This window comes from Lepidochelys kempii, chromosome 1 (assembly GCF_965140285.1).
Source record: "Lepidochelys kempii isolate rLepKem1 chromosome 1, rLepKem1.hap1, whole genome shotgun sequence".
NCBI classification, from domain to species: Eukaryota; Metazoa; Chordata; order Testudines; family Cheloniidae; genus Lepidochelys; species Lepidochelys kempii.
In genome coordinates, this window is record NC_136380.1 from 60,801,217 (window position 1) to 60,828,696 (window position 27,480).

At 44.3% G+C, this 27,480-nt stretch overlaps 1 protein-coding gene across 3 annotated transcripts in view; it reads left to right on the forward strand.

The window, feature by feature from the left end:
• SIAH3 (siah E3 ubiquitin protein ligase family member 3) overlaps positions 1-27,480 on the forward strand; it is a 78,930-nt gene that overhangs the window by 21,354 nt on the left and 30,096 nt on the right. The window contains exon 1 of one of the 3 annotated variants that reach the window (XR_012158996.2): positions 25,221-25,361. The exons of the other annotated variants lie outside the window; for them this stretch is intronic. The gene's annotated coding sequence lies outside the window, so the exon portion shown is untranslated. Of the gene's footprint in view, positions 1-25,220; positions 25,362-27,480 lie in introns of those variants that run through there. 3 annotated transcript variants of the gene reach the window in all.

Genomic DNA, 27,480 nt, shown 5'->3' on the forward strand with positions numbered 1-27,480 from the left:
TGAAAGGCACAATTTTATTTTTGCATTTGCAAAACACAGACTATGATTCAAAACAATATTTTATTAAACATGGGATTTATGGTGTAATCAGTCTCTGCCCTTTCAAGATTGCAAGCAAGAATAGAAATTTGAAGAGACACCTCTCTCCCGTGAAAAGAAAACCCTACAAGACAGTAGTAGAGACCTTGCTTCCACCTTCCCTTGCCTGCTATTTCTCAATACTGTCAACCCTGAGAAGTCTTAATAACTGTATGAGCTTGAGCCAGCCCAGAAGCAAGGTCTGTAGAGCCAATAAATTCCATCCTGAGAAGTGAGGCTCCTGATCTTCCAAGGTTTGAGTCTAAATATAATCAATTGATGTTATTTAATTACCGTAAAACAATGGTCCTGTTGTAGCTAGAAACAGATCTATTTGCCATTATTTTACAGTGTAGTAATTAAATACCAGTTGCTTATTTAAAAATATTTACAGAGGAAAAGCCACAGAGATGGATCTCTTCTTTGTGCTCAGTAAATATGTCTACAAAAACCAATTGACATTTAATTAGCTTGCTTATGGGTTTGCTGCTGAAAAAAGCAGTTCAGAAGTATGACACTGAAGTAGATCCTCAAATAAAGACAAATCAGCTGCAGATCAGCCACAATCTCTTGCTTTATTACTGTCTGTTTTTACAGTTCACATGGGCTACTGCCTTCGCATATTTTAAGTTCGACTATTAACCATATGAATATATAATAGACCAAGGTGCACTAAATGAACCATAAATCAATCTATTGTTAGATACCGTACAGATCCAAAGACTTCTATAATGTCTATAACAGTCAAGGGAAAACAGCCAAGGGGTGAGGGGACCCACACTCTATTGTTTTCCATTGACTTTATCCTGTCAATTCATCATGTCCGTTGCTGAAAATATACATCTTAAAGAATGAACAAAGCTGCTGGTGGCAGTGCGGGGTTGGTAATGGGTCCTGCTTCCTTGCTCAGGCTAGAAGAGGTAACAGCAGTGTGGAGTTTGGGCAGGAATGTGGGATGATTTACTTGCCTCCCTGAGTATGGTTAAACAATCCCAGCCATGAATGCAAAAATGGCTAAATGGATTTTAAGGCCAGAAGGCAACCTTCGGATCATCTTGTCTGACCTACTGCATCACATTGGTCGCAGACTCTCACCTAGTAACTCCTGCACCAAGCCCATAACTTCTGCTTCAGCTATAGCATCTCTTTTAAAAAGACAGATGACCTCAATTTAAAGACTTCAAGTGATGGCAAATCCACAACAGTCTTTGGTATTTTTTCAACGATTTATTATCCTCACTGTTAAACTGGAAATAAAGGCACAAATGCTTAATTTAATATCTAGTTTCAATGTCCAGTGACGGGATCTGTTATGCTTTATTCTGCTAGATTTCAGCATCTTGTATGATCAGTTTAGGTATTTAGGCCCAGATCCTCAAAGGTATTTAGATACCTAATGTCCTTTGAAATCATAGGGAGTTAAGAGCATAAATACCTTTGAGGATCTGGGCCTAAAAGACTGTAATCAAGTAATCTCTTACCTTTCTTTGATGATGATTTTACCCTTCCCTTTGATATTGTATCCCTGACTCAGAAGAATTGCTCTGAAGAACTTAAATTTTTGCCTTTGCCAAATAGTCAGGTTTTTAGAAGAAGGTTCCTAGAAAGGAAATCCCCCAGGCTACTTGCACTTACTCTTGTCTCCATTTTAGAGATCGAGAAGCTGCACCCAGAGAGATCAAATGGCATGTTGAAGTTCACACAGTAAGGCCTTGTCTACATTGCCACTTTACAGCGCTGCAACTTGCTCGCTCAGGGGTGTGAAAAAACACCCCACTGAGCGCTACAAGTTTCAGCATTGTAAAGTGGCAGTATAGAGAGTGCACCAGTGCTGGGAGCTTCTCACCTTGTGGAGGTGGGTTTTTTTATAGCGCTGGAAGAGCTGTCTCCCAGCACTGGGGCTGCCGGGGCAGCGCTTTAACGTTGCTAGTGAAGACATGCCCTAAATCTGTGATGCAAACAGTAATAGAATCCCAATCTCCTGACTCCTAGTCCTACGCTCTACTCTTAAAACAATCTATCTATTATTGAGGAAGCCTAAACAGTATCGTAGAAGATTAGATTAAACCCCTTTTGAGCTAAGTAGAAGTTGAGAGTGTTCAGCACCTTGCAGGATGGAGCCCCAAGTGAGCCTAGTTACTGTTGCTGCTGGCTGTGCTTTTTACAAGGAAAAATTAAAATGACAAAGTGTACTGATGAAACTATCTTTGATACTGAAGCAGGGAAATACACTAAGTATGCTGTTTTTTGGGGGGGGGCGGGGGTTAATCAGTCTATGCTCCTGTTATGGGTAATGAAATCAGGACAAGAGGAAATGACAAGTCAATGGGAATTGTGATGATAGACAATGACTCAAAAGCTACACATAGGAGTGTGGACAAACAGAGTTTATACAACACTGGCAACATCCCCCTCCCCACCCCCCAGAGTAAAATAGTAATCCCCTTTGAGAAGATGTTTGTTTCAGATGGGGCCTTAACTCTCTGTAGCTTTAATCCCAGAGTCCAGAATATGATTAGAAGGCTAGTTTGAACTGTATATTGTATGGCCTCAAGATTACATTTGATTTACTGTCCAAATTAAGCAAGAGCCTGAGATTTTATTGACTCTCCAGAGGCAGTGTGCACATCTCCTGCAATAGGGATATTATATTTCCCTATAGCCACCCAAGTATTTGCCTGTGGAAGGCTACTTTTCAATTATGCCTCCACTGATGACCATCACCGGGGGAAGAATTAAGAAGAAAGACCTCTGGTGATTATTTGAGGTGGACTAGAGAAGTTTTGTTCAGTTCTAGATTAGGTTAAATATTAATCTGGAGTTTGGCTTGAGGCCAAAGCAATTTGAGTTTAGATTTGATAGTGGGGATATACTCATGAGTTTGTTTTCATGAGATTTCAGCCACAGCTGAAACAAAACTGGAGAACCAGGCTCTTTCTGGTTTTGGATCCAAACCAAAAATCAAAGACAATGGGGGGATCTGGGATCTGGCTTCAAAGGGTTGGTTCGAAGACTTGTTTATGGCCCACCTCTTTTGATTATAGGAGAACTTCCTGGGTTTTCACGGAGCAAATTATGCCCTTTTTAAATACATTTTCCTCCTAACCTTCAAAGTTGGTTTACAAATGAATTCCTCTATCAACTGAACATGCACAGAATGGTTAGAGAGAGAGCAAGATTCTCTCCCCACTCCACAAAAATGAGACCACCAGCTCATTACACATAGGGCTCCAGCTAACATCCTTCCAGAAGTAATGACTTTGCGTATGCAGTGACCGTGAGTGGCACTGACATACTAGGTAGTATAATCCAGGCCTGCTTGGTGTGGTGCTTTGTCCCCCGTCTAGTGGCACCTAGCCCAGTTAGAGATCGATGAGTCTGTTACAGCCTTAGCTAAGAGCCATATGGCTTTTTGCTCACATAGTAGAGGCTTCTACACTAAGATTCAGAGGTCCCAGGTTTGATCCCAGGTATTGGACCGGCAGCTGCTGGCATTACAATAGTAAATTGGGATGATAGGATCATGGACAGAAAAAACATATAATTTTGGGCCTGATGTAATTCCACTGAAGTGAATGAGATTATACCTGGGATGAATTTGGCCCCTCTGGTCCTTCCCTGCATGGCAGGATACATCCTCAGAGAAGTATATTTGATACCAACGTGATGGCCACAGGTCCAAAGATCATTAGTGTCCCTCAGTTACTTTGTAAACTGTTCATTCTGAAAAATTATGCAATAACTTTGCCACAACAAGGGGTCAAATCTGCATTTCTTGGGCAGCCTAAACCTACAGTGAAGCCAATGACTGCTCAGGGGGTACACTTCTGTCTGCATCCATTGTCTATAATCTTCCATTTTGTTCTCATGCTATGGCAAAATGTTTATGTTCTGATTGCTAATGAGCACACTACAAGCTCTGTGTGTGTGTGTGTGTGTGTGTGTGTGTGTAAAAGTAAGGAGTAGAGGTTACTTCTTTTTTCTCTTCAGGAAATCCATCATTGTGCAAGAAAGGGATGTTTTTATAACTGTGATACAGCTTAAAATAGACATGGACCAGAAAAGAAACTTCAGACTCAAACATTCCTGGATGCTAGAAAACATCTACATCTGGATCTTAACCTATTTTTTGGGACCACCTCTACTTAAAACCCAAGGTGGGCAAATTGGTTTGGAAAAATAGAAATCTTCTCTTCCTGCCCAATCCCACTTGCTTGCTATTCCTCAAGACCTATTGCCCATTACCACAGCTGACCAAACCTTTGTGAAGATTCTGAAATGTTCAATTCAACTCCTCCCCCTCCAACCTCCATAATTTTTTCACCTCGGCCTGCCACAGCACTTGTGAAATCCAGCCAGAAGCAAAAGTGCCAAAAACCATGAGGAAGACCATTTTCTGCACTGAAAGAATAAAGAAGAGCTTGTGATGAAGCCACTGCAAGGGGATTTGGGACATATGAGATCAGTTCCTGGCTCGGCCACAGAATTTGTGTGAGATCTGATGCATATCTAACAGGGGATAAGATTTCCCTACCTCACAGGGGTGCTGTGAGGATACTTCCATCAATACTGGTGGGGTGCTCAGACACCATGATGTTGGGGGCCCATATTAGATGCGTTGTATGCCTGGAAGCAACTAATGCAGGAAATTTCTTGAAAGAGCCTGTTGGAAATGCAAAATTTCTAGCTGGGTTTTACAGACTGAGGTGGTTTTAATGTGTGCACAATAACCACCCAAACATTTGGGTCATCATCTGGAAAGGGCTAGGCAAATGGCAAATCACGATTAATACTCAGTGTGCTAAGACATGTTTGTTTAGCTCTTACCTAATCATCCTCTTCTCTTTCCCCCCACCCCCCGTTTCATTCTTCTTCACTTCTTCTTTGTTCTCAACTGTGAAGAGAAGGAAAATAAAAATACTTTTTAGATCCAAACCTAAACAAAGTGTTTGGAACACAGAGTAAAAATAGGTTGTTGAAGAAAATCCTGATTTGATATGGGCAGATTTCAGGACATTTCATTTGAGGAAAACTATTGTAGTCATGGACCTTGCTACTGTTACTCCTTTTGTCCCAAATGTTTAGCCAATATTTGGGGTCTTGCCTGGCTCTCTCCATTAGGAGGAGGAATTAATTATATGAGTCCGGTATTTCTTAGATGCAATCCTGTTTATTTACAAAGAATGTACAGAAAGTCCTGTTTCCCTGAACAAAGTATGAATCAAACAGCTGGAAACAGTTTCTTTGCTCTCAGTTCTAAGCCTCTTTCCAGCCAACACTCTGACCCAAAGTGCTCTCAGTTTTTTCTCAGGAACATGCTACAAGTGCTTTTCTCTGGTATTTCCCTGCTGCTTTCTCTGTCTGCTTCTGCTGCTGCTTCTCTCACTTACACACACACACACACACACACACAGCTGGTCTACATTAGAAAATTAGATCACCCCAATGATGTTACTCAGGGATGTGAAAAATCCACACCTCCAAGCAGCATAGTTAAGCCAACCTAAGTGTTCATGTAGACAATGAGAAGTCAATGGAAGACTTTTCCTGTCAGCCTAGCTACTGCCTCAGGGAGAGGTGGATTAACTATGTCAACAGGAGAACCCCTCCTGTTGGTGTAGTTAGCATCTACATTTAGCGTGACCAGACGGAAAGTGTGAAAAATCGGGACTGGGGTAGGGGCTAATAGGTGCCTATATAAGAAAAAGCCCCAAATATCAGGACTGTCCCTATAAAATCGGGAAACTTCAAGAGCTAACAGCAGCGTTTCAAGTATAGACAAGCCCCCCATGAGTATATACACATACACACACAAACACAGAGTTCCCTCAACCAATATCCCCCCTTCATGTATTTGCATTCAGCCCCCAGTCAAACCCTCCACCTACATAGCTCAGATTTCTGACCAGCCTTATATGTAACCTGTGTTTTGGATGGTGGCTTCTATTGATTCAGCTATCTATTCCATATTTGACTTGTTTTTTTAGATTTCTCCTGAATGAAGGGTGGCTGTTATGCCCACCAGCTTCAGTGAGGTTTCGCCCAATTCCCAGCATAATGCTATGTATAAGCCTGTTTTGCTGTAGCCTGAATATATTCCTGTGTTCTGATGGATTCATTCCAGTTTTTATAGTGTTTACACGTCTCTTGGAGTACAATGACCATATCAGTTTAGTTATTGCCTGGCATAGTAAGGGGATCAGACACGCTCCCTGGCTCCTGTATACAACTTATCAGCTGTAGTGATGTAAAATATTAGAATAAATTCTTGCAACAAATAAGATGCCGACATCTGAATTTAAAAACACTGCCATTACACACATACACAATGTGAAATTACAGACATGTCTACCTGACTAACTATATGTACGTGTGTTACGTGGTTTATGAGTCCAGGAAAAGATAGAAGGGATTGAAAATAATTTTCATGGACAAAAAATGAATCACAAGATAATCATCCTGGAGTAATTCTTTGTGTCTGTGTAACCCCTGATGGCTTTCCCTCAGCCACGGGTCAGCTTTCCTTTATTTATTTTGTTACTTAAAGCTGTAACGAGATCAGGAGAAACCCTTCTCTCTCCTTTGCAGTCTAGTTTCCCCTGTATCATGCAGATGTTTGTGGAGAAGGGATAATGATTTAAAAGCTCTAATTTTGTTATGGCCTGAAGCCTCTCTGTGATCTAAGCTGATTGTAATGTGATTTGGGAAAGACTTTCTTACTTACACAGGGTCAATTTATCTTGGGGAGAGGGAGTGGTAGGAAGCATTGGCCTTGATGTTTAGCACTTAGAGTAGAGACCTGTTAACGCAACGCTCCTCACCATGTCAAAAATCTGTTTTACAACTACCTATCTTATTTATTCCTGCCTTCTTTATATTTATCATGAGTGGGACTGCTAAGATCCTTTGCAATGTGCCTTATATAAGAGGGCACTCCCATGGCTGGAGGTTGAAACTGAGATTGCTCCAGACTGGATAGGGTTATGGGGAAGAAAAGGCACCCTAATGTTGGTGCTGTGGGTAGCATTAGGCAAGTTACATGGTAACATGGCACACTTCTCTGTCGGGTGATAGCAGAACCACACAACGCCCAATGTGTCCCGATACAACTGAGTGATTAGATGCTTATGTTGTTTCATAGATTCCAAGGCCAGAAAGGACCACTGTGATCTAGTCAGACATCCTGTGAAACACAGGCCACAGCACTTCTACTCCTGGGGGAATTTGGCACCAAAGATTAAAAATCCCATGCACAATATTTTAAAACTCTGCATATTTTGTCAACACAACACTATATAAACATACCCTAGTTTCAAATTTTGGTAATTTATTTCAAAAATATCTGTCAGCAACTATGTCTGTAACAATACTGACAAAAAAATTCCCCCAGGAATGGAGAGTTAAAGAAACCTCTATGACAGCCCAGTTCCGGTTTCTCTGCCCTCTCTCCCTTGGAGCCCAGCTGCAGCATGCCCCACCACCCCCCAGCCCAGACAGTCACAGCTCCTCTCCCCCCGGAGATCCAGAGGGAAAAACAGCCTGATGCTGGGTCTTGGGCTTGCATGGAGTTTCCAGCATGCTGCCTCCTTCCTTCATGGCATTCTAGGAACTGTAGCTGCCTGGAACCCTCCAGCTCCTCTCCCTCCCAGCAGCAGTGTCTATTTGCAAGCTAGGGAACTGGGCTCTGCTGGGTCCAGTGGCTCCCAGTGGAGGCCAGCAGCTCTGCAGCCCATTTCTGCTAGCGGGGAAAGGAATTTCTGCACAGAACATTAATTGTGCACAAATTCTGTATTGAGCCGTGGTGCAGAAGTCCCCCAGGAGTAAACTTCCACAAAATACTTCCTAGAAAATATATTTTAGAAAACATCCAGTCTTGATTTAAAAGTTGCCTGCAATGGAGAATTCACCCTGAATTGTTCCAATAGTCAATTATTTCACTGTTAAAAAAATTACACATTTCCAATTGGAATATATTTTGCTTCAACTTCCAGCCATTGGATTGTATTTACTTTCCTCTGCTAAATTGAAGATCCCATTATTAAATATTTGTTCCCAATGTAATCACCCTTTAACCTGCTCTGTTAAGTTATAGATGGAACTCCTTGCGTCTATCACTATAAAGCATGTATCCTGATTAGTTAATCATTCTTGTGGCTCTTCTCTGAACCCTTTTCAGTTTGTCAACGTCCTTCTTGAATTGTTTATTCCAGCAGTGATTGCACCATGCCAAAGGCAAATGTAAAATAAACTCTATTCCTACTTGAGATTCACTGTTTGTAGGCCATATATGTATATTATACATTTAGCTATATTAAAATGCTTATTGTTTGCTAGTGCTCATGTTAACAAGTGATCCAGATTAGTCACAGTACAGAGCAATCCTCTTCATTATTCGCCAGTCCCCCAATTTTTGGGTCATCTGTAAACTTTCAGTGATTATTTTGATCAATAACCTGGAAGAAAACAACGTTCACTAGCATAGGGCAGCAAACAAATCCCTGCAGGACCCTCCTAGAAACATACCTGCTCAGTTATGATTTCCCCATTTACAGTCATATTTGGAATTTTATCAGTTAGCCAACTTTTAATCCATTTAAAGTGTACCATGTTAGCTTTATCTCATTCTAATTTTTTTTTAAATCAAAATGTTGTGCAGTACCAAATCAAATGACTTACAGAAATCTAAGTATTTCATCAACACTATTACCTTTCTCAAACTTGTAATCTCAAAAATGTATCAAGTTAGACAGGATCTATTTTCCACAAACCTATGCTGATTGGTATTACTTATTACCCTCCTGTAATTCTCTATCAAGTCCTTTATCAGCCATTCCATTATCTCGCCTGGGATTGATGTCAGATTGACAGGTCTAGAATTACGTGGGTCATCCTGTTTGCTCTTTTTAAAATACTGGTACAAGATTAGCTTTCTTCCAGGCTTCTGGAGCTGCCCTAGTGTTTCAATACATTGCGGGGGGTGGGGGGGGGAATCAATATTAATGGTCCAGCAAGCTCCTCAGCCAGCTCTCAAAACTCTTGGAGTAAAGTTATCTGGACCTGCTGATTTAGAAAATGTCTATCTTTAGTTGCTGCTGTTTAACATTCTCCTGACATATTAATGGAATGGAAAGAGCATTGCTATCATCATGTGATAGGATCACATCATTTTTCTTAAACACAGAACAGAAATATTACTGATAATTCTAACATTTCAATCTAGTAATAGACCAATCGTGTTATTGGGATTCTTTTATTCTTAATGTACTTGAACTCCTTATTGTCCTTCACTCTGATGGCCATAGGTTTCCTTTTGTGTCCCTTTGATTCTTATTAATTTTCTATACTTCCTAGCTTTGATTAATATTAATTACTAGCAACTTCCTTTCTTACCTTTTTTTTATAGCTGCTTATGCTTCCCCTGTATACCTGGTCAGTTTAACCAGTACAACCCTCTCGAGTGTGGCTTTTGGGGCAACTAGTTCACATTTTTCTTTCCAGCTGATTTGACTTGTAATTGTTTACAGGTTTGTGAATTTTGGTCCTTTTAAGGTACTATGTACGTATATATTAAAACATTAGTAGTTTTGACTTCGTTCTGGTTGCACATTATAAATGTGATCAACTCATGATCACAACTGCCTAATCTACCATTAATTTTTAGTTCTGTGAGGTTGTATTAATTTAGATAGAATAAATGGGCTAAAGGTATGGACATAACCCAGTCACTGTCCAATATTAAACACTGCTGAACAAGATTTGGTGTTTGGTATACAGAGACCTCAGTCTGCTTAGTACCATGGCAAATACACCATTAAAAATCCTGTTGACTTTTATTAAAGATACAGAAAGGGAAATGCAATTAAAGCATTTGAAATATGAAGTATTAAATAAGGCTTCAATTTATCAGCCCTTGCTCCCTTTTGCTTGAGAGAGGTTTTAGAAGGACCCCCTTGCTTGACAGTCTTACATGGTAAAAAAAGATATTAGGGGGAAAAGAGAAAATGTTGAAATAATCTGGAGCTGTTAAAATCTGATCCTGTTTCATTCCAGGTGGTGTTTGAGGTTCAGGTGAAGCCAGTACAGGTGGGGATGCTAGTTGGGTCCCTCTCTCTGGCCCACTCAGGACATCTCTCAGGATAAGGATGACAAAGGTCCAGGGTCCCAGTAGATGTTGGCAATGGCAGTCATGATTGTGAAGATCACTCCAGTAGCCAGTTTTTCTCCCCAAGTCTTTAAGGACCTGAAAAAGGAGTGATGGGCAGATGTGACATTACCCAAGGTACAATCTGGACTGTTGACCAGCTGTACCCCCTCAGTTTTCTAACCTGGGGTGTCTTTTACAGTGCTTTGCTGTGAGAGCTGCCACTCCTGGCCTGCTCACACACAGCCTCTAGCATATAAATTGCTCTGCTATATAATTCATTTAAGAGTAACACCAACAAATTCTGTAACCTGATCTAGAGATTATGAATAAGAATTCCCATTTATCACTTTAAGGGTAGACAGGTTCTTATCCCAAGAGCAGGCCCCGTATTATTAAAATTACGGTGCTGGGAACCCCGATGTGCACAGGTGCAAAATTAACATTAGGAACTCTTATATTTACAAATAATGTATTAATACATTTAGCACAGTCACACAGACTAACTCAGTAAGGTAGATAGAGATAATACAGAAAGTACATCTGAACATCCATACTCACACCATTGCTTGCAGAACCACCTGAAAATGTGAGCCAATCACCTTCCTCATCTTCACCAGTGGCCCTCATTCTGGCCCCTCCCAAGGACTACATCTCTCTCCTACTGCCCTGGGATGCCACCTTTATAAAGTGTTACACTGATGTTGCCATGTCTAATGCATATTCAGTAGGGGTTTCTCCCTCTTCCTTATTTGTATTTCCTCCCCTTACCAATGTTAAGGTGTCCTTCTATAGGTTAGTATATTTATATTTCATCCCATTATCACATATATAAATTCATTCCCATGGCCCTCTTGCGGTCAGATGTTCCATCCAAAACCTTCCAGAAGCTGGCGTTAGTCTGTCATTTCACTAACAGAAAATGATGTGCACAAACCCTGTTATCTCAAATGGAGTTTCCCAAGCACTTGTATCCTAACATACTGTACTGCCCAGCTCAAGCAATAAAACAAGTTTATTAACTACAGAAAGATTGTAAGCAATTACAAGTAATGAGGCATAAAAGTCAGAATTTGTAACAAAGAAATAAAAGGTAAAACCAAAACACCTAACTTAACAAGCTTAGTGAACTCAAAACAAAAGGATCTCTATCACCTCATGTTCTAGTCACAATGATGCTTCCTTCCCCAGTCCAATGATGCTTCCTTTCTCTTTCAAGTGTTGTTGATGCCATGAATAGAGATGAAAGGAGAGAGAATCTGGGGAGTTTGCTCAGTTTCTTATAGCAATTCTCTTCTTTGAGAATCATCTCCAGCTGGGGTTCAGGCTGGAAAGTCTATGGGATGGGAACTTCCAGCTGTTTTTGCCAACATGTACATCTCTCACACCCTTTTTCCTGCCAAAGAATGGCAGCTTAACCAGATGCTAGTCCATTTGATTTTTGTTGACACTTGCCTGAGGCATCAGTTTGCCTTTTGCCTAGGAACTGGTTTGTGCTTGCTTTTTTAAATTTGGAATCTGTCTCACCAATGTAAAAGTCTACAGTATGACAACTTTACATACAATGTTGCCACACGTTTTACCAGGATAATAAAGATCAGCACATTATGAGTTTTCAAATGATCCCTCACAAGGCATGGATTTTGTACAAAATCAGTTATAGTTTTATAAAAAGGGTGAACATAGGGATACAGACTCTCACAGTAGAATAGCCTATCTCTCATCATTTTGTTCACCAACTAGGCCTGGTTTCTAACACACCAATTTTGGTTCACTGATTTCTGGGTCCATGCTTACCAACCATGATTTTAACAGTCCTGTAGTTATATCGAGAGGCTTTTTTGTTTGGACTAATTCAGTCTGTCTTCCTTTTTTACCTTTTCTCATCCATGTTTGTGATTTTAGGTTACTGTGATACCCTAATTGTAAATTCATAAGCTAGATTTGTAGGCACAGTTTTGACAGTAGTGATCAATTCCTCTTTTCCTGTCAAGATGAGCTCTAATATAGAATTCCCCCATGTTGGAAGCAATACTCTGAGTTAGGAAATTGTCATCTATAATAGGAAATTCTGGTGTTTTAGTACTGGCCACATGAGATCTCCAGCATGTCACTCAAATTGAAGTGCCCCATGATCACAGCTCCTCCTCCCCCCACTATAGCTAAGTGCTTAAGGTGATTAACAAAGAGCCTGACACTTCAGCTTCACAGTCTTGAAACAAACAAGCTCTAAGACTTTGCAGAGTTCCAGGGAGCTGCTGTAAAATAATAATTTAGACAAAAAAGAATCCTCAAAGAAGGTTTAGCAAAAAGGCTGTGATTTAATTACTGACACCACCAACAGGGAACTGCAACTGTGGTGAGTGGCAGATTGAACTGATCACAGTATGCCGTGCATGGAAAGATTGTTCTTCTAAGCTATCTCTTATTGAAGGAGGAGGAAAAATCAGGAGGGAGAAACATGAAGCTGCCTTGTGTTCTGGAGCCAGAGGAGAGATGACATTGGCAGAATACGTGTGTAATTAAAAATGCATTTGGTCATGCCTGAGGTGGATTCAGGGTGGCTGGAACCCACACTGGACAGGGACATGGTGAGACAAATGTAAAAAATGAGTGGTAGGAGAAGAAGGGGGAGTGGAGGGGAGGAAAAAGGAATAATGCTTAAGGGCTAGATTCTGCCAACCTACACTGAGTAATACCTTACTCCAGAAGTATTTGTTGATTTCAGAGCACTACTTGCATGGTGAAGGTATACTCAGAGTATGTCTACACTACGAAATCAGGTCGAATTTATAGAAGTCGGTTTTTTAGAAATCGGTTTTATATATTCGAGTGTGTGTGTCCCCACAGAAAATGCTCTAAGTGCATTAAGTGCATTAACTCGGCGGAGTGCTTCCACAGTACCGAGGCAAATGTCGACTTCCGGAGCGTTGTACTGTGGGTAGCTATCCCACAGTTCCCGCAGTCTCCGCTGCCCATTGGAATTCTGGGTTGAGATCCCAATGCCTGATGGGGTTAAACATTGTCGCGGGTGGTTCTGGGTACATATCATCAGGCCCCCGTTCCCTCCCTCCCTCCGTGAAAGCAAGGGCAGACAATCGTTTCGCACCTTTTTTCCTGAGTTACCTGTGCAGACACCATACCACGGCAAGCATGGAGCCCGCTCAAGTAACCGTCACCGTATGTCTCCTGTGTGCTGGCAGACGTGGTACTGCATTGCTACACAGCAGCATCAACCCCTTGCCTTGTGGCAGCAGACGGTACAGTAGGACTGGTAGCCATCATCGTCATGTCCGAGGTGCTCCTGGCCACATCGGCCAGGAGCACCTGCGCAGACATGGGCGCAGGGACTAAATTTGGAGTGACTCGACCAGGTCATTCTCTTTAGTCCTGCAGTCAGTCCTATTGAACAGTCTTATGGTGAGTGGGCAGGCGATACGGATTGCTAGCAGTCCTATTGCATCATCTTCTGCCGGGCAGCCATGAGATGTGGATGGCATGCAGTCCTTCTGCACCGTCTGCTGCCAGCCAAAGATGTAAAAGATAGATGGAGTGGATCAAAACAAGAAATAGACCAGATTTGTTTTGTACTCATTTGCTTCAACCCCACCCCACCCCGTCTAGGGGACTCATTCCTCTAGGTCACACTGCAGTCACTCACAGAGAAGGTGCAGCAAGGTAAATCTAGCCATGTATCAATCAGAGGCCAGACAAACCTCATTGTTCCAATAAGAACAATAACTTAGGTGCACCATTTCTTATTGGAACCCTCTGTGAAGTCCTGCCTGAAATACTCCTTGATGTAAAGCCACCCTCTTTGTTGATTTTAGCTCCCTGAAGCCAACCCTGTAAGCCATGTCGTCACTCGCCCCTCCCTCCGTCAGAGCAACGGCAGACAATCGTTCCGCGCCTTTTTTCTGTGCGGACGCCATACCAAGGCAAGCATGGAGGCCACTCAGCTCACTTTGGCAATTAGGAGCACATTAAACACCACACGCATTATCCAGCAGTATATGCAGCACCAGAACCTGGCAGAGCGATACCAGACAAGGAGGCGACGTCAGCGCGGTCACGTGAGTGATCAGGACATGGACACAGATTTCTCTGAAAGCATGGGCCCTGCCAATGCATGCATCATGGTGCTAATGGGGCAAGTTCATGCTGTGGAACGCCGATTCTGGGCTTGGGAAACAAGCACAGACTGGTGGGACCGCATAGTGTTGCAGGTCTGGGACGATTCCCAGTGGCTGCGAAACTTTCGCATGCGTAGGGCACTTTCATGGAACTTTGTGACTTGCTTTCCCCTGCCCTGAAGCTCATGAATACCAAGATGAGAGCAGCCCTCACAGTTGAAAAGCGAGTGGCAATAGCCCTGTGGAACCTTGCAACGCCAGACAGCTACCGGTCAGTTGGGAATCAATTTGGAGTGGGCAAATCTACTGTGGGGGCTGCTGTGATGCAAGTAGCTCACGCAATCAAAGATCTGCTGATATCAAGGGTAGTGACCCTGGGAAATGTGCAGGTCATTAGTGGATGGCTTTGCTGCAATGGGATTCCCTAACTGTGGTGGGGCCATGACGGAACCCATATCCCTATCTTGGCACCGGAGCACCAAGCCGGCGAGTACATAAACCGCAAGGGGTACTTTTCAATAGTGCTGCAAGCTCTGGTGGATCACAAGGGACGTTTCACCAACATCAACGTGGGATGGCCGGGAAAGGTGCATGACGCTCGCATCTTCAGGAACTCTGGTCTGTTTCAAAAGCTGCAGGAAGGGACTTTATTCCCAGACCAGAAAATAACTGTTGGGGACGTTGAAATGCCTATATGTATCCTTGGGGACCCAGCCTACCCCTTAATGCCATGGCTCATGAAGCCGTACACAGGCAGCCTGGACAGTAGTCAGGAGCTGTTCAACTACGGGCTGAGCAAGTGCAGAATGGTGGTGGAATGTGCATTTGGACGTTTAAAGGCGCGCTGGCGCAATTTACTGACTCGCTTAGACCTCAGCGAAACCAATATTCCCACTGTTATTACTGCTTGCTGTGTGCTCCACAGTATCTGTGAGAGTAAGGGGGAGATGTTTATGGCGGGGTGGGAGGTTGAGGCAAATCGCCTGGCTGCTGGTTATGTGCAGCCAGACACCAGGGCTGTTAGAAGAGCTCAGGAGGGCGCGGTACGCATCAGAGAAGCTTTGAAAACCAGTTTCATGACTGGCCAGGCTACGGTGTGAAAGTTCTGTTTGTTTCTCCTTGATGAAACCCCCCGCCCCTTGGTTCACTCTATTTCCCTGTAAGCTAACCACCCTTCCCTCCTCCCTTTAATCATTGCTTGCAGAGGCAATAAAGTCATTGTTGCTTCACATTCATGCATTCTTTATTCATTCATCACACAAATAGGGGGATGACTACCAAGGTAGCCCAGGAGGGGTGGTGGAGGAGGGAAGGAAAATGCCACACAGCACTTTAAAAGTTTACAACTTTAAAATTTATTGAATGACAGCCTTCTTTTTTTTGGGCAATCCTCTGTGGCGGAGTGGCTGGTTGGCCGGTGGCCCCCCCACCGCGTTCTTGGGCATCTGGGTGTGGAGGCTATGGAACTTGGGGAGGAGGGTGGTTGGTTACTCAGGGGCTGCAGTGGCAGTCTGTGCTCCAGCTGTCTTTGCTGCAGCTCAACCATACACTGGAGCATACTGGTTTGGTCCTCAGCAGCCTCAGCATTGAATCCTGCCTCCTCTCATCACGCTGCTGCCACATTTGAGCTTCAGCCCTGTCTTCAGCCCTCCACTTACTCTCTTCAGCCCGCCACCTCTCCTCCCCATCATTTTGTGCTTTCCTGCACTCTGACATTATTTGCCTCCACGCATTCGTCTGTGCTCTGTCAGTGTGGGAGGACAGCATGAGCTGAGAGAACATTTCATCATGAGTGCGTTTTTTTCTCTTTCTAATCTTCACTAGCCTCTGGGAAGGAGAAGATCCTGTGATCATTGAAACACATGCAGCTGGTGGAGAAAAAAAAGGAGACAGCAGTATTTAAAAAGACACATTTTATAAAACAGTGGCTACACTCTTTCAGGGTAAACCTTGCAGTTAACATTACATACATAGCACATGTGCTTTCGTTACAAGGTCGCATTTTGCCTCCCCGCACCATGTGGCTACCCCCTCAACCCTTCCTCCTCCCCGTGGCTAACAGCAGGGAACATTTCTGTTTAGCCACAGGCAAACAGCCCAGCAGGAACGGGCTCCTCTGAGTGTCCCCTGAAGAAAAGCACCCTATTTCAACCAGGTGACCATGAATGATATCTCACTCTCCTAAGGATAACACAGAGAGATAAAGAACGGATGTTGTTTGAACGCCAGCAAACATACACTGCAATGCTTTGTTGTACAATGATTCCCGAGTACGTGTTACTGGCCTGGAGTGGTAAAGTGTCCTACCATGGAGGATGCAATAAGGCTGCCCTCCCCAGAAACCTTTTGCAAAGGCTTTGGGAGTACATCCAGGAGAGCCGCGAATACCAGGGCAAAGTAATCCTTTCACATGCTTGCTTTTAAACCATGTATAGTATTTTAAAAGGTACACTCACCGGAGGTCCCTTCTCCGCCTGCTGGGTCCAGGAAGCAGCCTTGGGTGGGTTCGGGGGGGTACTGGCTCCAGGTCCAGGGTGAGAAACAGTTCCTGGCTGTCGGGAAAACCGGTTTCTCCGCTTGCTTGCTGTGAGCTATCTTCAACCTCATCATCATCATCATCTTCTTCGTCCCCAAAACCTGCTTCCGTGTTGCCTCCATCTCCGTTGAAGGAGTCAAACAACATGGCTGGGATAGTGGTGGCTGAATGCCCTAAAATGGCATGCAGCTCATCATAGAAGCGGCATGTTTGGGGCTCTGACCCGGAGCAGCCGTTCGCCTCTCTGGTTTTCTGGTAGGCTTGCCTCAGCTCCTTAAGTTTCACGTGGCACTGCTTCGGGTCCCTGTTATGGCCTCTGTCCTTCATGCCCTGGGAGATTTTGACAAAGGTTTTGGCATTTCGAAAACTGGAACGGAGTTCTGATAGCACGGATTCCTCTCCCCATACAGCGATCAGATCCCATACCTCCCGTTCAGTCCATGCTGGAGCTCTTTTGCGATTCTGGGACTCCATCATGGTCACCTCTGCTGATGAGCTCTGCATGGTCACCTGCAGCTTGCCACGCTGGCCAAACAGGAAATGAGATTCAAAAGTTCGCAGTTCTTTTCCTGTCTACCTGGCCAGTGCATCTGAGTTGAGAGTGCTGTCCAGAGCGGTCACAATGGAGCACTCTGGGATAGCTCCCGGAGGCCAATACCGTCGAATTGTGTCCACAGTACCCCAAATTCGACCCGGAAAGGCCGACTTAAACGCTAATCCACTTGTCAGGGGTGGAGTAAGGAAATCGATTTGAAGAGCCCTTTAAGTCGAAATAAAGGGCTTCATCGTGTGGACGGGTGCAGGTTTACATCGATTTAACGCTGCTAAATTCGACCTAAAGTCCTAGTGTAGACCAGGGCTCAGCATGAGTAAGGGCAGCAAAAGCTGAGCCCACCTAATGGTTGTAAAGAGCTTTGAGACCCCTAGCTAAAGGGTGTTCTCTAAGTGTAAAGAAAAAAAATCAGCTCATCTGAATCTGAACTCACAACAAGCTTGCTCTGATGGAAACGCATTGGCCTGCGTCTGTTGTGGGCATTTGCACCTGTGAAAAATGGGTATAAAACACAGCTGTTTTGGCCTAGCAGCTTGTTACACCTGCTATGCAGCCACTCACCTCTGTGCAAAATGGATGCAAACATCTGATGAATTGCAGCCCATTGACTAATGCACTCTCTGTATTTTTGCACCTGCATGACTGAGATTAGACTCTGGGCTAAGATACGTGGAGTCTGGTAGAGTACACGCTAGAGGCATTTCCCTCTCAACACTTAATTGGGTTATTAACTTTGTTTCCCAGCCAGAACAGCTGGAACACTACAGAAAATTCCAAGGATCACTTAGAGTTTTACTTCTAATACATATTTTAGAAGTAAGATATTACAGCAATATTTGAGTAACAACCTAACAGTGGGCCCGATTCTGCAACTCACATGGAGTCGTACCTTTCTCAGTGAGTAATCCCAGTGAACTCAGTTGATTTCAGTGGGACTATCACAGAGTAAGGTGCTGCACAGCCTGAGTAAGGGTAGCAGAAACTAGGTGTGTATTAATAGGATGAAAAGTGTGTACCAGTTCAGTCCGGTGTTTCCAAAGCCATATTTGTTGTACTCTTTATTTCGTGGCAAATGTTCTATGACCCTGCCTGGCCAAAACACAGTGACAGTGCCTCATCTTCACTGCCTGGGACAGGGACAGGCAATGGAGAACTGGAACAAGGGGACTCGAGGGCTATGCTGGCCTTCCATAATGCAGGGAGCAGTCGGAGTGGGTATGATGCCTTGGACTAAAAGACAGGAGAAGATAGAGGCCAAGTCTAGTTCTCCACTCCCACACCGCTCATGATCTGTAAGAGCAGCCATAGCCTGGCTGCACACTAATTACCGCAAGCTGTGGATTCCATCCCACCTTTTGAATCAATGTTTCTAGTCTCTTTACTTGACCTGTGGATGATTTCCCATTTGTCCCTCCGAGCGTTAATCATTTCACACTTCAGTTCAGTGTCAAGAGGACAGTACCTGTTCTATGATTTATAGAGGGAGAGGATTGGATAAGAATGTTCTGAGTGGTCTCAGACTTCGTAGGAGACAGATAGCTGCATCCCAAAATGTGACAGATGGTGCTGTGCTCAGTTTATGGGGTGATGGTGTGAACTCCTTTACATTTCTAGGTATCTGACCTAGTGGAGAGTGAAGGACAGGTTTTTAAAGGTATATGGGCACCTGAAGATGCTGATAGCCGCCTAGTAGGATTTTCAAAAGTGCCTGGGTACCTAGCTTCCATTGATTTCAATGTGAATCAGGCACTTAGATGCCTAAGTGGGATTATCAAAAGCACCTATCTGTATCTTCAGATGCCTGAGGTCCTTTTAAAATTTGGTCCAGTGTGCCTATCAAATCCAGTTTCCATTTGCCCTAGTGTGGAAGAGGACTTCCAAAATCAGGTACTTCAAAAATGAAGCTTGTTATTACTCTAAAGTCAGTACATCCCTTAAAACTAGACTGGAAGAGTTATGTAAGATCAGAAGGGACATTCACCAAGGGATTGGTTAGTGGAGAATGCAGCAGAAAGATTGGTCACAAAAAAACCCTGGCTTTCTATCTGTTTATCTTCTTACAACACTACCCATTCTCGTGGTGTCTGACACTTGCCAAGGGCACACAGTGTTATGAGGCACCACTCCACCTGCCTGAGCTTGGGGAAATCTTGTGCCTCTGCTGTGGATCAGTTCCCTGAAACCACCAGCCTCTGGCAACACAATCACTATTGTCTAAGCCTCTGTACACTATGAAATTAGGTCGAATTTATAGAAGTCGATTTTTTTGAAATCATAGAATCATAGAATATCAGGGTTGGAAGGGACCTCAGGAGGTCATCTAGTCCAATCCCCTGCTCAAAGCAGGATCAATCCCCAACTAAATCATCCCAGCCAGGGCTCCGTCAAGCCTGACCTTAAAAACTTCTAAGGAAGGAGATTTCAGCACCTCCCTAGGTAACGCATTCCAGTGTTTCAATTGATTTTATACAGTCGATTGTGTGTGTCCCCACTTAAGACCATTAAGTCGGCAGGGTGCATCCACAGTACCAAGGCTAGCGTTGACTTCTGGAACGTTGCACTGTGGGTAGCTATCCCACAGTTCCCGCACTCTCTGCTGCCCACTGGAATTCTGGGTTGAGATCTCAAAGCCTCATGGGGCAAAAACATTGTCGCGGGTGGTTCTGAGTACATGTTGTCATGCATAAGGGCACTTTCATGGAACTTTGTGACTTGCTTTCCCCTGCCCTGAAGCGCAAGAATACCAAGATGAGAGCTACCCTCACAGTTCACAAGCGAGTGGCGATAGCCCTGTGGAAGCTTGCAATGCCAGACAGCTACCAGTCAGTCAGTAGTCAATTTGGAGTGAGCAAATCTACTGTGCGGGCTGCTGTGATGCAAGTAGCCCACACAATCAAAGATCTGCTGATATCCAGGGTGTTGACCCTGGGAAATGTGCAGGTCATAGTGGATGGCTTTGCTGCAATGGGATTCCCTAACTGTGGTGGGGCCATAGACGGAACCCATATCCCTATCTTGGCACCGGAGCACCAAGCCGGCGAGTACATAAACTGCAAGGGGTACTTTTCAATGGTGCTGCATCCACTGGTGGATCACAAGGGACGTTTCACCAACATCAACATGGGATGGCCGGGAAAGGTACATGACACTCGCGTCTTCAGGAACTCTGGTCTGTTTCAAAAGCTGCAGGAAGGGACTTTATTCCCAGACCAGAAAATAACTGTTGGGGACATTGAAATGCCTATATGTATCCTTGGGGACCCAGCCTACCCCTTAATGCCCTGGCTCATGAAGCTGTACACAGGCAGCCTGGACAGTAGTCACAAGCTGTTCACTACAGGCAGAGCAAGTGCAGAATGGTGGTAGAATGTGCATTTGGACGTTTAAAAGCACGCTGGTACAGTTTATTGGCTCGGTTAGACCTCAGCGAAACCAATATTCCCACTGTTATTACTGCTTGCTGTGCGCTCCACAATATCTGTGAGAGTAAGGGGGAGACGTTTATGGCAGGGTGGGAGGTTGAGGCAAATCGCCTGGCCGCTGATTACGCACAGCCGGACACCAGGGCGGTTAGAAAAGTACAGAAGGGCACAGTGCGATTCAGAGAAGCTTTGAAAACCAGTTTCATGACTGGCCAGGCTATGGTTTGAAAGATCTGTTTGTTTCTCCTTGATGAAAACCCACCCCATTGGTTCACTCTACTTCCCTGTAAGCCAACCGCCCTCCCCTCCCCCCTTCGATCACCACTTGCAGAGGTAATAAAGTCATTGTTGTTTCAAATTCATGCATTCTTTATTAATTCATCACACAAATAGGGGGATAACTGCCAAGGTAGCCCGGGAGGGGTGGGGGAGTAGGGAAGCACTGGGTGGGGTGGGGGAGGAGGGAAGAACAAGGCCACACTGCACTTTAAAACTTATTGAACGCCAGCTTTCTGTTGCTTGGGCAGTCCTCTGGGGTGGAGTGCTTGGGTGCTTAGAGGCCCCCCCACCGCATTCTTGGGCGTCTGGGTGAGGAGGCTATGGAACTTGGGGAGGAGGGCAGTTGATTACACAGGGGCTGTAGCGGCGATCTGTGCTCCTGCCTTTCCTGCAGCTCAACCATACACTGGAGCATATCAGTTTGATCCTCCAGTAGTCTCAGCATTGCCTCCTGCCTTCTGTCAGCAAGCTGACGCCACCTATCATCTTCAACCCGCCACCTGTCCTCACGTTCATATTGTGCTTTCCTGGACTCTGACATTGCTTGCCTCCATGCATTCTGCTGGGATCTTTCAGTGTGGGAGGACTGCATGAGCTCAGAGAACATTTCATCAGGAGTGAGGTTTTTTTCGCCTTCTAATCTTCGCTAGCCTCTGGGACGGAGATGATAGGGGGAGCGTTGAAACATTTGCTTCTGTGGGAGTGGGAAAAAAGGGAGAGTGGTAGTTAAAAAGACACATTTTAGAGAACAATGGGTAGACTCTTTCAAGGTGAACCTTGCTGTTAACATTACATAGCACGTGTGCTTTCGGTACAAGGTTGCATTTTGTCTCTTATATGGAGGGTCTGCTGGTTTGGTGTGAGAGATCACACACACAGGGCAAGGCAACAGAATTCGGCTTGCAGGCAGCCATGATAAGCCACAGTCTTTTGGCTTCTTTAACCTTCATAACATGTGGGAATGGTTTCAAACAACAGCGCCCTCATTTCCCATACCAAGCAGCCTTTGGGTTGGCCATTAAAAATGGGTTGGCAATTTAAAAGGAGGGGCTGCGGTTTTTGGGTTAACGTGCAGCACAAACCCAACTAAACCCCCCCACACACCCCCAGTTCTCTGGGACGATCGCTTAACCCCTCCCCCCACCACGTGGCTAACAGTGGGGAAGATTTCTGTTCAGCCACAGGCACACAGCCCGGCAAGAACAGGCACTTCTGAATGTCCCCTTAATAAAATTACCCTATTTCAACCAGGTAAGGGTGGGAGGACTAACACCCCACATCTTGCTGGATATACACATACTAGTCTTGGGTTATATGCAAATACAGTGTCATAGACAGGATGTAGGGGACATCCACTCCTCACACGGAGGTGAACAAAGGACTCAGAGTGCAGAACTTTGCAGCATGAGGCTGTGGCCCACCCAGTGACATTTAATCTGAGTCACGTTTAATGATTTTTCAATTGTTTTCCTTAACAAGTTCGCTTTTATTTAAGGTGCCCCAAATTTGGAATTATTGACTGTCGTGTTTCTGGCTTTTTACTCGCGGGCACCATAGAAGAGGCTAGGAGGTAAAATCTTAAACACCGTGTGTGATGGGGCTCTATTCACCACAGGTATGGTACCTCCTCCTGGTCATTCTGAGGGAACAGCTCACAAGGTCAAGACACCCCTTCCTATGATAGCACACTCTCTCTCCATGTCTCTCAGTGGGTCTGCAGCACCTCTCTGGCACCACAAGCTGCTGCTGCCACCACTTCCTTGTGACTTGGACCTCCAGCCAGGTCACAATACATGTTTTCCCCTTCTAGAGTACCCAAGTTTTCCCTCAGCAGTCCTAGGCAGTCTTCCCATTGACTGCCTTGCAGTGCCACTCCTTCAGTAGCTGGCAAGGGAACCCAGGACCACCCTCTACTCCAGGTTCCAGCTCAGGGACCCTCTAACCAGCAGTCAAGGTCTGTTCCCTTCTAGACCTTACTGCTTTTCCCTGAGCCCTGTCCTACCTCCCTGGCTTCCCCCACCTGTAAGTTTGCCAGTCAAAACACACCACCCTTCTCCTATAGAATGACTACAGACTTTTCCTAGAACCCCCTTCTATTGCCAATTTCCTGCCTTTATAGTCCCTGCCCAGCTCCTTCCGCTGCAGCTGGGCTTCCTCATTCAATTAGGGGGTTGCTTAGCCACCTGATTCCTCTCAGCTGTGGCCTGTTGGGTTAATTAGCCCTCTTCTTAGTCTGCATTAACCCTATCAGGGCAAGTATGGAGTGAACACTCTATCACACCATGTCAAAAGTGAGGTGCAAAAGGGTCTCCTCCCTAAGAAATGCTGTGATGGTGCTGACTGTGGTCAGGCTGAGAACTTTGAAGGTGGTAGGATTCAGTTACAATTATATGAAACAAAAAGGTTACAGGCTAGACCCTTTCCTGCTGTAAACTGGTTGTATTCACTTCAGTGGAGTTATGCTAACTTTCATCAGCTGAGACTCTGGCTCTGCATTCGTTCATATTTCAGTCCATTTTCAAGCTATCTGCTATGTCTATAATTGGATTTTTTTATATTTTTTTTTACAATGACATGGTCACAGAGGGAATATACAGCTCCAGCAAATCATTGTGGTTCTTGCCTTCTAGCTTCAGATCTTTTTCATAGAACCAGTGGTTTTTCGTTCGTTCGTTCGTTTGTTTGTATAAGAAATTGGAGATAAGACTCTATTAAAATATTATGTCACATAAGCCCAGATGGGTGTATTTACTTCTGCTGAATCTGAACCTTCATGCATCTGTATTTGTGCTGTTCAGATTTGGACATATAACTAGAAGCCACATTTACTAGAGATACCCCTGCTCAATAGTGCCACTTGGTATCAGGGGACAAATGACATAAAAGAAAAGTAATTCAGTCCAACACCAGATTAATTCCCTGTAACTAAAACTGATTGTTCACATAAATCTCACCCTGCTTTTAAGATAGGACATAACCTCAAAGTAATTGATATTTCGTGCTTGAAGTAAAGACAAAGAAATCAATTTGGCACATATAAAGACCCTCTAGGTTTTTCACAATGGAATTTTTTTGTTTTAGTACATGAGCTTTTTTTTTTTTTAACTCTTGACCTGGCCAATCATATCTCTCTGTCCTTTTTTTTTTCTTTTTTTTTTTAAGTTTTGGTGCCAGTAGCTGTAATGTTTTAGGAATTCTCTCTTCCAGACAGGTGCCAGGCTATGCTGAGTTCACTTGCTTTATCTCCCCAAATGCAAGAAATTGCATCACTGTTTCAAAGTATGCAGTGGTAGGACTCTGCCCAGTTTCTGTGTGACATTGGTGCAGACTCTCCTCACCAATTTCAAATGGAGGCATGTATGGAAAGAGGCTGGAGAGCAGCAGGAAGGTGCCCATATGTGGGGCCAACATCACATAGTTTTGTGAGATGGGCTGTGAGCTTGCTTTTGGACATGAACTCCTTTCAGATCCATCCCTCTTATGGCCCTCTTGGCCCTCAGACAACATGGAGATGAAAGCAATATAAAACCGCACATAATTACCATTCTCTTTTCCTTGCTGTGGTGCGTCACCACTTAAGATCAAGACTTGTGACTGGTGAGCTCCTCCACTCCTGTTTTGATCTTTAACCACTGCCTACAGTGGTGGGCTCTTACGGCTGGAGTTGGGGCACCTAGGTTGGGAGGGGAAGCTTACTCTGCCACTGGATCTCAACTGGAGGTACATCAGCATGAAACTATATAATGTAGTGCAGCACTAGGCCCTGGTTTGGATTTAAGTCCCTAGAATTGTCAACTGAGAGCTCTCACAAATACTACAATTGCTAAAAATTCTGAACTATCTATGAGAGAGGGGGAGAGGTTCGTGTTGAGGTTTGAAATGTGGTTGCACTGCAGGTTTAGCATCCACTTAACATGCTTTATGAGACACATTGACTCTTCTTTCTACAATTTATGTGCATAGTATTTCTAATAGGAGAATCACATTGATTTCAAGGGTGCTTTGCACAGTATTATAACTGTTCCATTGATAGTGAAGTCAAATCCCCAATGGCCTTTTATGTCAACAGAAGGGCTACAATACAATTTGTGAATTGAAATGGTTCCAGAAAAGCTGCCAACGCAATGCACAATCGACAGAAGAAAGGTTTTTTTTAATAAAGAAGACAAATAAAACAATATATCTGAACGTAACCCACCAGAAGAAAAGGCTTTCATAGGTAAGGCTTATTATTTTCCCTCCCACATTAACTTAATGTTTAGGAAAAGTGCCAGAATGGCAGCCCTAGAGTCTGAAGGAATTTACCCACTGAACATGTATGATATGGACAGCAAAAGTCAAGCTACACTGTTTCACCCATGTGTCTCAGTCCTGACCTGTATGGAACCACACAAAATGTGAGAAGGTAGTGTAGTGTCCATGCAGACTTGGTCCTCTCGAGACTATCAGCAAGAGTATGAATTGGGATGGTTGTTTTTGTCATGTAAACTCCCCTGCACTGGCAATGGATGTGGGACTACCAGATTTATGACACATAGGCCAGTCAGATGGGAACAACCTGTGGCCACTACTGGCCCCGGGTGGATTTGCACTGATAACCTAGAGGTGAAAGGCTGCATGTCTGGTGTTACCAACCCCTGATACCTCCAGGTCCCCCATGCAAGGCTTATTTGTAATTCACCCCATGGTGTTTCAGTACCCTAATGTGTAATATGTAACAACCATCTGTTGCTGAGAGACCACTACAATAATGCCAGAAGCATGAGAATGACAGAATGGTTTACGAAGGAAGTTGCTATGGCTTTATCTTTAGCTCTGGATCATTTAAGTTGCCCCGGATGTTGTTCTGCCATAATATTCTGATGTACAGCCCCAAATCTTTGCATCCCATATTCCTGTAACTAACCTCACCTGTCTAATGCCAACACCCATGATCTCAAGCAGAAAGGTCTCTGTAAGTCAAAACGTGTATAGCAAATAAGACTACTTTGAGAGATATTGGTGTGTACGGATACTTTTTCATGTCCTAATATTAGGGGGAGGTTGTGGTCCTTGTACTCACACTACCCAATACTCCGTCTTATATATCATAGAATCATAGAATATCAGGGTTGGAAGGGACCTCAGGAGGTCATCTAGTCCAACCCCCTGCTCAAAAGCAGGACCCATACCCAATTAAATCATCCCAGCCAGGGCTTTGTCAAGCCTGACCTTAAAAACTTCTAAGGAAGGAGATTCCACCACCTCCCTAGGCAACGCATTCCAGTGTTTCACCACCCTCCTAGTGAAAAAGTTTTTCCTAATATCCAACCTAAACCTCCCCCACTGCAACTTGAGACCATTACTCCTTGTCCTGTCCTCTTCCACCACTGAGAATAGTCTAGAACCATCCTCTCTGGAACTACCTCTCAGGTAGTTGAAAGCAGCTATCAAATCCCCCTTCATTCTTCTCTTCTGTAGACTAAACAATCCCAGTTCCCTCAGCCTCTCCTCATAAGTCATGTGTTCCAGACCCCTAATCATTTTTGTTGCCCTTCGCTGGACTCTCTCCAATTTATCCACATCCTTCTTGAAGTGTGGGGCCCAAAACTGGACACAGTACTCCAGATGAGGCCTCACCAATGTCGAATAGAGGGGGACGATCACGTCCCTCGATCTGCTCACTATGCCCCTACTTATACATCCCAAAATGCCATTGGCCTTCTTGGCAACAAGGGCACACTGCTGGCTCATATCCAGCTTCTCGTCCACTGTCACCCCTAGGTCCTTTTCCGCAGAACTGCTGCCTAGCCATTCGGTCCCTAGTCTGTAGCTGTGCATTGGGTTCTTCCGTCCTAAGTGCAGGACCCTGCACTTATCCTTATTGAACCTCATCAGATTTCTTTTGGCCCAATCCTCCAATTTGTCTAGGTCCCTCTGTATCCTATCCCTGCCCTCCAGTGTATCTACCACTCCTCCCAGTTTAGTATCATCCGCAAATTTGCTGAGAGTGCAATCCACACCATCCTCCAGATCATTTATGAAGATATTGAACAAAACTGGCCCCAGGACCGAACCCTGGGGCACTCCACTTGACACCGGCTGCCAACTAGACATGGAGCCATTGATCACTACCCGTTGAGCCCGACAATCTAGCCAACTTTCTACCCACCTTATAGTGCATTCATCCAGCCCATACTTCCTTAACTTGCTGACAAGAATACTGTGGGAGACAGTGTCAAAAGCTTTGCTAAAGTCAAGATACAATACATCCACTGCTTTCCCTTCATCCACAGAACCAGTAATCTCATCATAGAAGGCGATTAGATTAGTCAGGCATGACCTTCCCTTGGTGAATC